The following is a 10960-nucleotide window of genomic DNA, read 5'->3' as shown; positions in this document are numbered from 1 at the left end:
ATATATACCCAAAGAAGAGAAAGCAAAGCCTCAAAGAGATATTATTACACCCATATATCACAGTATACTCACAATATCCAAAAGGCTGAAGCAGCCCAAATGTCCTTTGATAGATGAGTGGATAAATAAAATGCAATATATACATACAAAGGAATATTATTCAATGTTAAAATGGAAGGAAGTTCTGGCACATGCTATGATATAGATGAACCCTGAGGATGTAATGTAAAATGTGATTCCAGTGACTGAAGGAAGAGGAGAATTGGGAATTCAGTTGGTATAGAGCTTCAGTTTTATAAGATAAGAGTTCTGAAGATTAGTTGCACAACAATGTGAATGTACTTAATACTACTGAATTGTATGCTTAATGGTAATATTATGTAATTTTAATTGTGTGGGTATCTTAAAACAGTTTTTTTAAACTGAGGGAAGAGGGCTGGGGATTTAGCTCAGTGGTTTCACTTCCTGCTTCACAAGTCTAAGGTCCAGAGTTTGATCCCTGATACCAAAAAAACAAAGGTGAGAGAAGAAATAAATTATACTACATATAAGTAATTACATGTAGTATAAGTACAGAATAAATTTGGAAGGGCACACAAGAAATTGGTAACATTGATTGCTTCCAGAGAGGAACTAACAGACAGGAGTTGGAAGAAAACATTTTTAATTATAAACTGCATTGCATATAAAAATTGTACATAAAACACTGTGCATAGTTTAAAGGAAAAGAATAAAATAATAACCCTTGTATTCATCCCTTACGTCAAGAAACAGAATGTCATTCTTTCTTCAGAACTTTTCGTGGGTCTTTCCTTGATCATATTCTCATACTCACTTTTCATGATATGCCCTTTCAAATTTGAATTTCATACATCTTACTAGTAAAATATATATATTTTTACAGTGCTGGGGATGAACCTAGAATCTTGCATGTGCTAGGCAAACACTGTATTGGTGAGCTACATCCCCAGGTCAGAACATTTAAAAGCTTTTGAATTCCATGTCATGAGATGATGACTGAAATGTAGTACAAAAAACATGGAGGGGGCAGGGATTTAGCTCAGTGGCACCACATTTGCCTCACAAGTGCAAGATCCTGAGTTCAATCCCTAGTACCAGAAAAAAAAAAAATAGTACACTACTGTAATCCCAGCAGTTGGGAGGCTGAGGCAGGATGAGCACGACAAGTTCAAGGCCAGCCTGGGCTACATAGTGAGTTCAAGGTCAGCCTGAATTACATGGCAAGACCTTGTCTCAAAAAACAAAACAAAGCTGGGCATGGTGGTGCATGCCTGTAATCCCAGCACTTGGGAGGCTGAGGCAGGAGGATCACTGTGAGTTCGAGACCAGCTTGGGATACATAGTGAGTTCCAGGTCAGTCTCGACTACATAGTGAGACCCTGTCTCAAAAAAAAACAAACAAAAAAAACCCCAAATAAACAAAAATGAAAACATAGTACAGTAAAAAAATGCAAACTACATATAAGAGACAGAAGGTTGGGCATTTTAAGTGGGAAGCAAATAGGCCTTATACCATCCAACACATCACTCACACACACACACACACACACACACACACACACACACACACACAAATAGCAACAATAACAATAGCTTTACTATTTAGTATTAGTGTAAAGTTAAGAAGTCTTAAACCTCACTTTCCTCATTTATTCAGTTATTTAATGAATTGAATGTCTTTTATGTCCTTATAGTTATAGACACTGTTCTAGCCGCTGAGGAGCCCACAGTAAAAAAAAGAAACAAAAACCCCTGCCTTTATGAAGCTCACATTCCATTGGAAGGAGATAATGAATGAAATGAGCAAGAAAAGTACATAATATGTTTGTGGTGATAATATCATGAAAACTAAAGCAGAGAAGGGTCACAGAAACTGTTGGGGGAGTTGTAAATTAAAGAGGATATCACAGTAGGCTTTTCTGGGGAAGTGACATTGGAGTCAAGACCTGAAAGAGGCAGATTCAAGCTTTGTGGATGTGATGATGGAGAAGGCATTTCAGGTGAAGGGAGGAGTAAAGATAAAAATTCTTGGGCAGGAGCAGGCTAGGTTTTCCCAAGGAAAAGTCAGGCATGTTGCTCCCTGTGGATAAGGAGACCACCCAGACCAAAGCACACACCATCTCCATGGCAACAGTGCAAGAGAGAAAGCCCAGCACAGCCCAGGTGCCATCAAGCCTCAAGGAAGTACAGGAAACCCCAAAGAAAAACAAAGGTGGGCCATCAGAAGAGTGACCTCACTCTATAAGCCCCCCAAATTCCTCAAGGCAATAACCCCTCCCCTTCCCTCTAAATTCTTTGTTTTCTGCCTGCTCTATGCTAACTCCCCTTTGGACTCAGCCTGCTCATTGGTCCCAGCTCTAAATAAACAAGACTTGTTGCTCACACAATGCCTGCCCAGGTGGACTGACTCCTCCCTCCCCTTTCTCTCTCCCTCGTACTGGAGCCAGTAAGGGAGGCTGGGAGAAATAGGATGTCAGCTCAGAGAAGATGTAAATTGTTGCTGAGGCTTGGTAGCCATTGTATGGACTTTAATTTCTGCTCTGAGTCAGATAGGAGTCCTGGAAGGTGGTGAGCTTGCATTTTAACAAGAATCTGGCTACAAGGCAATGAGAGACTTGAAGGGGCAAGGGTAGGTACCAAGGGTTACTGAGATGATCCAGGTTGAGGAGGTCGTATGAACCAGGGCAGGAGCTGTGGAGGAGTGAAGTGGTCAGATATAGTTTGATGGTACCGCAACAAGATTTGCTGACCAGATGAGAGGTGGAGTATGAGGAAAAGAATTGAGTCAAAGGTGACTCTGAGATATTTGGCCTCAGCAGCCTGAAGGCTGGAGTTGCCATTACCTTGGATGAGAAGACTGATGGTGTGTGGGTTTGTTGGGGGCAGCAGATTGGGTATATTAGGGAATGTTAGGAGCCAGGTGTTGGACATTCTAAACTTGAGAAGTTTATTAAACATCTAAACACTGAAATCACAGCTACTCAAGAGGTGAAGGCAGGAGGATGCAAATTTGAGGCCAGCCTGGACAACTTAGTGAGATCCTATCTCAAAATAAAAACACTAAGCGAGCATTGTGGTTTATGCCTGTAATCCCAACACTCTGGAAGGCTGAGGCAAGAGGATCACAAATTCTAGCTCAGCCGAGGATTTGGCTCAGTGGTTTCACCGTCTGCCTCGCAAGTGCAAGGACCGGAGTTCGATCCCCAGTACCATAAAAACAAACAAATTCTAGCCCAGCCTGGACAACGTGGCAAGATCCTATTTTAAAACAAAAAAATTAAAAAAGGGCTAGGGGTGTAGCTCAATAGCACTGGGTTAAGTTCCTGGTACCAGACAATCCCATCAATCAAGCGATAAAATAAAATACAAAAATACAAAAGCAGTGGCATTGTTCTTGCCTAGCATGTGTGAGGCCCTTAGTTCAATCCCCAATACTGAAAAACAAAACAAAACAAAACCCACAAATCATCCAAACAGAGCTGTAAAGTAGACAGGTGAATGTTTGGTCAGAATGTAGAAGCAAGATTTGCCTGTAATAATATTAATTCACCTTAAAATTGAAATAAGAATACAATAACACCTATATAATAATTATTGAGAAGATTAGACAACATAATGAACGTGAAGCTCTCCCTACAGACAAGGTCTAGCTTACAATATGCCCACAGTACATTTTAGCTATTGTTTTTATTAAAATTCAAGTAATTTCAGTCAGTATTTCTATCACTACTATAAAGTTATGAGTGTGGTTGCCTTCAGAAATAAATTGTGCATGCCTATAATCCCAGCTATCTGGGTGGCTAAGGCAGGAGGGTCACAAGTCTGAGCTCAGCCTGTCTCAAAATTTTTAATAATAACAAATTTTTTAAAATAAGTTTTAAAAGGATATGGAGATACAGCTCAGCGCAAAGGCCCAGGGTTTAATCCCCATTCTGCAAAAAGAAAAAGCAAAGAAAAGAAATACAGGACCAGGAATTTAGCTCAGTGGTTCTGCCACCTGCCTTGCAAACACAAGGATCCAAGTTCAATCCCCGGTATCAAAAAAGAAAAAAATAAATACCTATAGAGAAAGAAAGAAAGAGGAAAATTATAAGTTGTTTCTGGTGTCAGTTCCGAGGAATGATTTATAAAAGAAAATAGAGTCACGGCAGTGCCTTCAGAATTGGTTTCTAGCCCACAGAATTAAAAGTTTGAAGTTTTGCATTCCTCCTACCGTCTTCATATAAAAGTTATGTCAAGTTTCTTAAATTATCAGTATGTGTCTTCGCTGACCCAGAATTTATTTCAAATTTTGCAGATGGTTTGACATAGAGAATGAGGTAGTTTATCAAGGGAAACTAAATAGCAGCAAGGCCCTCATTCCCAGCCCATTGCTGCGGCCTTGTTAAATGGAATGAAGCATGAGAACCGACTGCCTTGTCTAGACTTCAGTAGCTCTAGATGCTATCACAGGCCACAAGTTTATCTGGTTCCTTTTAAAATTAATTCACACCCATGTCTTCCTGAAATAGCAAACTTCTAAGAGGAACTTTCCTTGAAGAAGCATACTCTTGTTATCTCCTATTAATTGAGTAAGTGATCTTTAATTGTTTCATGCTGGGAACATAGAGACAAAAGCTGGTGTGGTTTTAGTACAGACTTCTAGGTCTTTGAAGCAATGTGTGCCTAACATCAAAACTTAAGCAATGGAGTTGCTCATTATTTTTACATCTCTTTGAATTTTGACTATAAACTCTGGACCCTGCAATTCTCCTCTGACAGACAAAATATTCAAAAATGACCTATTAATAATCCTCTTCATCTCCATCTGTATCCAGAGGAAAAAGATGTTGAAATGGTTCAAACAATCCAAAAAATGCTTCTGTAACAATTTGATAACAAAAGTGGCAAACAATGACAGATGAATTTAGAAATAGCAGCACAGGTGAACAAACTAGTAAGAGAACAGAGAGGAAAAAGGAAGAGTAACACAGAGAAGCACTTTTTTCTGGAATTCTTGCTATCTTCCATCTTTAAATGAGGCCACATACACTGAACTGATGACCGTTAATGAGGAGGTCACTGCTCAATTAAACTTCATGAAGACCAATTTCATTCCTTCTCCCTGATTCTTTTGTAAGCTTTGTTTTGCTCTGTTTTGTTTTCCGGTACCGGGGATTGAACTCAGGACCTTGTGTTTGTGAGGCATACGGCAGAACTACTTGAGCTAAATCCCCGGCTTTCTTTTGTGAGTTTCTAATAATTTCTGCATTCATTGTTTATTATGCTTCAAGTGGGAGCTCCATGTGAAAAAATAACCAAATCCTCTGCTACCAGGAGTCAGGAGAAAACACCTTAAGGACTAACACCTTGATATCTCACAGTCCAACAGGACCAGTGAGGGGGTCCAAGGGTCCTCATGTTTGTTGTTCCCCTGGATACTCCAGACTCTCCATGGCTGTTTGTCGAAAACTCCAGGTGGAGAAGAGTTAAAAGTCCCCAGAACTGATAACTCTAAATTGAGCCAATGAAGTTAATTTGTGACAAGAACTTCATGAATTTGCTCCCTGCATCTATGTGTTTCTTTGTTTTGTTTTGTCTTGGTTTTTTGGTACTGGGGATCAAACTCCGGTCCTTGCACTTAAGAGGCAGGCAGCAGAACCACTGAGCTAAATCCTGGGCCCTCTGTATCTGTTTTATTAGCTTTCCAGTAAATTTACTTTTCTATGTTTCTAGCCAAGTTGAGGCATAAAAGGAGTTTCATTCATACGCACATGTAAAGGCATGGTGGTGACAAAGGAAAAGGCTAATAAGGAATGTTTATACTCCCTCCCATCTTTTGGGGCCCACCAGAAAAATAGATAAAATATTTTTTTAGTTAATGGCTATAAAGCATGACTATAAAGCTTACTATCTGAATGAGAATATTTTGGAGAAACAAAGTAATATAAATAATGTCATCAGTACAACAAGCATATTCTAGACCATCCAGGCAAATGTGACAACACCTTTATCAACAAATAAATTCTAGGGCTGGGGATTTAGCTCAGTGGTTCTGGTGCCTGCCTCGCAAGCACAAGGACCTGAGTTCAATCCCTGGTACAAAAAACAAAACAACAACAACAAAAAAAAACAAATAAATTCTTAGCCAGACCCAAAAAGCATTTCTATGGCTAACAGAACAAATGCTCTCTTCTCCTAGGATAAAATGTCCCAGTGTTTATGAATTTAAAAGCATGTTTCTTTCTTTCCTTTCCCCATCTCTTATCCAACACTCTCTCTAGCCATTTAATTGTAGAATTCTTTTGCAGTTTCTCTCTAACCAGCATTACATTTTAGCTCCAGAAAGTTGACCCAGGGGAAGGTTATTCAACCCACTGCTGTATTTAGTTAGTGGGAATATTTAAAATTTCAATGGGAGTGACAATAGGATTCATAGTTGTATCTGCCTCTGCAAACCAAGACAAATGTCCTAAGGAAATTTCCAGAATACTATCAGATAGGCAGCCCTTCTCATACAAGCATGGGATGCCTGAAGGGCACAATTTAATTCTGTATTTGCAGTGATTGGTGCCAATCACAAGGGATGGTTGTAGAGTGAGTTGTCAGTGTGCCCTGTAGAATGACCAAGCTGCTTCCTCAACCCCGTCAGCTCTTTGTGCCTGTGTCACAGTTTTCCTCCCTTTTTCAGCACAGGGAAGGGGTATCTTGCTGATTATCCTCCATTACCTGGTGGGCTGGATTCTGCTGCTAGCCTTCAGGGACTGGTTACCATTCTGTGTCTCCTGGGTACTGTACTGAGTCAAACAGAACCTCACCCAGAGTTCATGAACTAGGTTTGGGCACAGGCTGTCTTCCTGGTTCCACTCAGTTCAGGAACATTGAACAATACCCATTACCTCACCAGCCTCAGGCTGGATGCTAGAGACATAGAATGAGAGTCAAACACAACCTTGAAAGGTTATAAATACACCAAGTCATGGTGATTAATAGCAAAATTCTGCAGCTGAACCACTGAGGTTTGTATACCACCTCTACAACTTACCACTTGATTTTCCTTGGGTGAATATTTAACCTCTTTATACTGTTTTCCATTTGGAAATTGGAAATAATGGTGCTTACTTCAGAGAACTGATGTGAGAAATACATTCAATGATTTAGAAATATTTTTGGCACAGAGTAAATGCTTAGTAATGTTCTCAAGCTTAGCTCATTTCCTTTAGTCCTACCTGTTTCTGGCTGATTCCCTCATCTCTGGGGGGAGATATCTTATACTTAGCCATCTGAATACTGGTCTCCAAAAAGGACACATCCTCATACTAACAGGTGGCTGCTGCCTTTTTCACTAGGATCCAGATCAAAAACTTTTGGTGAGTGCCTTCTCAGAAACCAGATGAATCATCACATAACTATTTTTCTAAAAAGAAAGAACTTGGTCAACACAAAGGAAAGACCAGATTTGAAAGGAGTCACCCCGAGCCAGGAGCATATGTTCCTGAGCAAACCTTGCACCTACATATTTCTAATTCTTTCACAGACAAAGTGGGCATTTCCACCTACCTCTCAGAAGTTCTGATACCAGTGAACAGAAAGAACCTTCCCAGAATTTTAAATAATCATATTATTTTCTTCTTTAGTCACTCTAAATTCTTTACTAAGTATTATGTCTTTTTAACTAGTAATGATTGATGTTCAATCAGTCAAATACATATTTCTCTTGAGGTTCTCAAGGAATCTTTTATGTAAGTATAAAAGCCATTAGCAATAAGTTAAGGTGGAAATAAACTAGATTTTAAATTTTTTTTTCAGCTTTAATTGAGCTTATTGGTACATTTTTAGGGATACAGTACAGTTACATTCATTGTTGGGATCTTGTACCTCTACATGACAAGTCTTGATAGATTTTAAATTTTTTTTTCAGCTTTAATTGAGCTTATTGGTACATTTTTAGGGATACAGTACAGTTACATTCATTGTTGGGATCTTGTACCTCTACATGACAAGTCTTGATAGATTTTAAATTTTTCATCTAAGGCAATTCTAAATTTCTATGGCTTAATAATTCATAGCCTCAAATTCTAAATAATTTCAATATTTTAATTTAATAGTTCTGTTCAGTAACACTGTGTGACTGTCATGCCATCCCCAGACAAGTTCCAGGTGATACTCTTTGCATCATCTGTAATACTTCAATAATTTCAGTGCACAGCACAGGATCAAAATTCTCAGATAATAAACATAAAAATTTCCTCAAATGTGGTCATTTTATTAAGTGAAAATCACCACTGTTCTGCTACTAACCTCTACCCCTCCAGACCTTGGAAGTGCTTCCTTCTGATGCAGTTAAATTAGGTCCTCAGAAGCTGTGATGAGCTATTATGCCTCAGAGCTCTCTACTTCCAGGAGGACATGAACAAATCTCTGTCCTAGCCGGTTTCTTTTTGCTGAAGATGTCTATTAACCCAAAACCAATGGTTCAGTTGCCACACGCTCCTAATACACACTTACCTGCTTCCTTCCTATAATGTCCAGTCTTCACATTGGTCAGAAAGCATCAAACCTGGAAGGAACTTTAGAGACCAGCCAATCCAAACACTCATCTTACAAACAGGGACTCTGGAGCCTAAGAAGAATCGACACTTGACCAAGGTCATACTGTTCATTAATTAAAGCGTTGGGAATGAAATTGCCACATTGGAGATTCATCTCCCTGTGGCGTCATTCTTCCAACCGGTTCTTTTGCCCTTTGCCCTAGTTGGCTTTTGTACACTGAGCACACAGTCCACGCCCTCCTGGGACATGCCAACAGTCTGTGAGGCTCACCTGGAGTGAACTAACCCAGCTCTGCTGGCCTGGGGCTCTTCATTTGAAGAGGAACAAGTGTCATGTGGCTCTCTTGGAAATATAAACAGTGTGTAGAGATGTTCACGACGCTCAAGAATATCCACACTGCCAAGTCTGTCATGCTGACAAGTAAGCACAGCCTTCAAGTCGCCTATAACCTCTGAGACTTTTAAGGGTTTTTTCCCCTATAATTTTAGGTTATCTTACCACAAAACCTTTGCTACTGGTTCTCAAAACAAGCATTTACTTAGGAGACACTGAACAGTTCTAATTTGCTAGGCACTATGCTAGCTTAGGGGTTATGAAAATGAGAAAACATGAGTCCTAGCCTTCAGCAAAAGAGACAGACACATAGATTGATAGGGATAGGGAAAGCTTTTATAAATAGCAAAAAACCTATGAAGTGTTACAATGTAAAATGGCTTCTGCTGTCTCTAACAGCAGTTTGTTTTGTTTAGCTCAGAACTAATAGGCACTGAAGGCACTAATCGCTGAATGAGGCATTTGTTCTTACCCTGAGATAACAGAGCACATCAAGACCTTGAGCTCCGAAGAGACTGGAGCCACATGATTGTAAGAGTGTCTAGATGAAAGAACCCATTGCTAACATTTGCTCCCCTGACCCTGAACACCCCCCCTTCCTATGGACTAGAATAGATAACTAGGTGAATCTTAAAGGTAAACTCCCCAACTGCAAAGAACTGTTTCATCTGGGTTGAAAGTTAACTATCCTGTGACTGCGATTTGAATTGTGAGAATGAAATGTAACCACCCAAATGAAGTCAAGACTGTGAAACCCTATAAAAGGAGGAGTTGTAACCCAGTGCGTCGTCGATCCAGGCACAGCTTATGTGTGATTGACCCTTATCGATGAGTAAATTTGTTATTTTACTTCCATTCTGCTGCCTCTCTGTGTGTCACTTACCAATTCCTTCCATAACAAGACAATGGCAAGATACTATATAAAGTGCTTTGACATTCAGATAGGAGTAGGCACAGGTCTTATAAACATATAGAAGCCACAGCTAAGCAAAAGGAGAGACTTAAAATCTTTTTAAATATTATGGTTTAAGATATATAACAAAGTTTTAAAGAGAGTAGATAATCCTATATACTCCTGACCACTGTCTACCCTTGTCTGAACATCTTATATTACAGAGGTACAAATGTTACAACTAAGGAGCCAAAACTGGTCCATTACTACAACTAAACCTAGTAGAGCTGTTTTGACATTTAATGTGATTTCTGAATGACAATAGAAGTTAGCCAGAAGAAGAGACAGAAAAAGAAATTTTAATCAGGAAGAAAGCATGAAAAGACCGAAAGCAAAGAGTTTGGTGAACTCAGAGAACAAGTAGTTAAGTATATGGGAATAGGATGGAAGATTATGTGGGAAAAGGGAAGAATAGAGAAAGGATGAAGACATACCTGGTTGAGAAACAGGAGTAGAAAGGGATGATATCAGTGAGAAAGACGGGAATCTGATCAATGAAAGGCCTTCTAAACACGACCAAAGCATATGCACATTTTTAGGTGTTATGATCAGCTTCATTCTTTTTAAATTTTGCATTAGTACATGTTTACAGTATATAATGTTTACATTCCTTATGTGGAGTTGATACATGTGTATAAAACATCTTAATTCTTTTTTCATCTGCTTTCCTTCCCTTCTCTCCCCTACTCCAACTCTTGATGGCTCTTCCCATTTGAGAAAAATCTACCTCCCTCCTTCCTATGATCTCTTATTTTGATCTTTATTCATAATTTGGGTTTCTCATATAAAAGAAACCATGTGATATTTAAGCTTATGTGTCTGGTTTATTTCACTTAACATTATAGTCTCAAGCTGCATGCATTTTGCTACAAATGACTTGAATTTATCTTTCTTTGTGGCAGACTAGTACTTCATTCCATACAAATATCAAATTTTTTTCATTTATTCATCTGTTGATAGATATATAGGCCACCTCTAAGATTTAGCTATTATTAATTGATTTGTACATTTTTCTGAAGGCAATGGAAAATAGAATACTTTACATAGGATATTAATATTACAAAGATTATATTTAGAAATATCACTCAGACTGCATGGTGAAAAAGACACCAACCAGAAGGG

At 39.0% G+C, this 10960-nt stretch overlaps 1 protein-coding gene across 1 annotated transcript in view; it reads right to left on the bottom strand.

Moving 5' to 3' along the window:
- The window catches only part of Frmpd1 (FERM and PDZ domain containing 1), a 178140-nt gene extending 169479 nt beyond the window's left edge, over positions 1–8661 (bottom strand). Inside the window, exon 1 of the mRNA XM_010619413.3 lies at positions 8509–8661. The gene's annotated coding sequence lies outside the window, so the exon portion shown is untranslated. The remainder of the gene's footprint in view (positions 1–8508) is intronic.
- Between the last annotated feature and the right edge of the window lie 2299 nt (positions 8662–10960).

Source organism: Fukomys damarensis, unplaced genomic scaffold (assembly GCF_012274545.1).
Source record: "Fukomys damarensis isolate Sample0158 unplaced genomic scaffold, DMR_v1.0_HiC HiC_scaffold_36, whole genome shotgun sequence".
NCBI lineage: Eukaryota > Metazoa > Chordata > Mammalia > Rodentia > Bathyergidae > Fukomys > Fukomys damarensis.
This window is presented reverse-complemented; position numbering and strand designations above follow the sequence as displayed.